The sequence below is a fragment of the Podarcis filfolensis genome, assembly GCF_964270895.1.
Source record: "Podarcis filfolensis genome assembly, chromosome: W".
Taxonomy (NCBI): Eukaryota; Metazoa; Chordata; class Lepidosauria; order Squamata; family Lacertidae; genus Podarcis; species Podarcis filfolensis.
In genome coordinates this window covers 25,490,484-25,492,682 of record NC_139619.1, presented here as the reverse complement: position 1 = coordinate 25,492,682, position 2,199 = coordinate 25,490,484, and the positions used below count along the sequence as shown (strand labels likewise).

The window sequence follows — 2,199 nt, the reverse complement described above, 5'->3', positions numbered from 1 at the left end:
GTGCCCCATGATATTCTTGTAAAGAAGCTGGTAAAATGCAGTCTTGACTATGCTACCACTCAGTGGATTTGTAACTGGCTGAATGACCGAACCCAAAGGGTGCTCATCAATGGTTCCCCCTTATCCTGGAGAAGAGTGACTAGTGGGGTGCCACAGGGTTCTGTCTTGGGCCCGGTTTTATTCAACATCTTTATCAACGACTTGGATGATGGACTCAAGGGCATCCTGATCAAATTTGCAGATGACACCAAACTGGGAGGGGTGGCTAACACCCCAGAGGACAGGATCACACTTCAAAACGACCTTGACAGATTAGAGAACTGGGCCAAAACAAACAAGATGAATTTTAACAGGGAGAAATGTAAAGTATTGCACTTGGGCAAAAAAAATGAGAGGCACAAATACAAGATGGGTGACACCTGGCTTGAGAGCAGTACATGTGAAAAGGATCTAGGAGTCTTGGTGGACCACAAACTTGACATGAGCCAACAGTGTGACGCGGCAGCTAAAAAAGCCAATGCAATTCTGGGCTGCATCAATAGGAGTATAGCATCTAGATCAAGGGAAGTAATAGTGCCACTGTATTCTGCTCTGGTCAGACCTCACCTGGAGTACTGTGTCCAGTTCTGGGCACCACAGTTCAAGAAGGACTCTGACAAACTGGAACGTGTCCAGAGGAGGGCAACCAGAATGGTCAAAGGCCTGGAAACGATGCCTTATGAGGAACGGCTAAGGGAGCTGGGCATGTTTAGCTTGGAGAAGAGGAGGTTAAGGGGTGATATGATAGCCATGTTCAAATATATAAAAGGATGTCACATAGAGGAGGGAGAAAGGTTGTTTTCTGCTGCTCCAGAGAAGCGGACACGGAGCAATGGATCCAAACTACAAGAAAGAAGATTCCACCTAAACATTAGGAAGAACTTCCTGACAGTAAGAGCTGTTCGACAGTGGAATTTGCTGCCAAGGAGTGTGGTGGAGTCTCCTTCTTTGGAGGTCTTTAAGCAGAGGCTTGACAACCATATGTCAGGAGTACTCTGATGGTGTTTCCTGCTTGGCAGGGGGTTGGACTCGATGGCCCTTGTGGTCTCTTCCAACTCTATGATTCTATGATTCTAAGGTCAGCAACCACACTATCTGGGGTGTACGAGACATCCATATCTTTCTGGTATAATTCCTCTGTGTATTCTTGCCACCTCTTCTTGATGTCTTCTGCTTCTGTTAGGTCCTTAACACTTTTGTCTTTTATTATGGTAATCTTTGTACAAAATGTTCCTTTCATATCTCCAATTTTCTTGAACAGATCTCTGGTTTTTCCCATTCTATTGTTTTCCTCTATTTCTTTGCATTGCTCATTTAAGAAGGCCTTCTTGTCTCTCCTTGCTATTTTTTGGAAATCTGCATTCAATTTCCTGTATCTTTCACTATCTCCCTCGCATTTTGCTTGCCTTCTCTCCCCCGCTATTTGTAAGGCCTCGTTGGACAGCCACTTTGCTTTCTTGCATTTCCTTTTCATTGGGATGGTTTTCGTTGCTGCCTCCTGTATAATGTTACGAGCCTCCATCCATAGTTCTTCAGGCACTCTGTCCACCAAATCTAAATCCTTAAACCTGTTCCACTGTGTATTCATAAGGGATTTGACTTAGATTGTATCTTACCGGCCCAGTGGTTTTCCCTACTTTCTTCAGTTTAAGCTTGAATTTTGCTATAAGAAGCTGAGCCACAGTCAGCTCCAGGTCTTGTTTTTGCTGACTGTATAGAGCTTCTCCATCTTTGGCTGCAGAGAATATAATCAATCTGATTTTGATGCTGCCCATCTGGTGATGTCCATGTGTAGAGTCGTCTCTTGTGTTGTTGGAAAAGAGTGTTTGTGATGACCAGCTTGTTCTCTTGGCAGAACTCTAATAGCCTTTGCCCTGCTTTGTTTTGAACTCCAAGTCCAAACTTGCCAGTTGTTCCTTTTATCTCTTGATTCCCTACTTTAGCATTCCAATCCCCTATAATGAGAAGAACATCCTTCTTTGGTGTCATTTGGTGTCATTTCTATGCTGGCTGTTTACCCTCAAACATAAAAGTGAAGCTGCACCGCTAATGAAAGACTGGATTGCGGCAGTGGAACTACAGTTTTCCACACAGGTGCAAAACTTTCAGAGCGATCGCGGTGGGGAGTTCACCGGGTCTGCGCTGCAAAGTTTCTTCCGC

The 2,199-nt window shown here is 44.5% G+C and overlaps 1 long non-coding RNA gene across 1 annotated transcript; it reads left to right on the top strand.

The window, feature by feature from the left end:
* Window positions 1-1,122: 1,122 nt before the first annotated feature.
* Window positions 1,123-1,842, top strand: LOC310753889. Its single transcript, XR_014543494.1, has 2 exons — window positions 1,123-1,464; window positions 1,718-1,842. It is a non-coding gene; the product is annotated as an uncharacterized lncRNA (long non-coding RNA).
* Window positions 1,843-2,199: the final 357 nt, after the last annotated feature.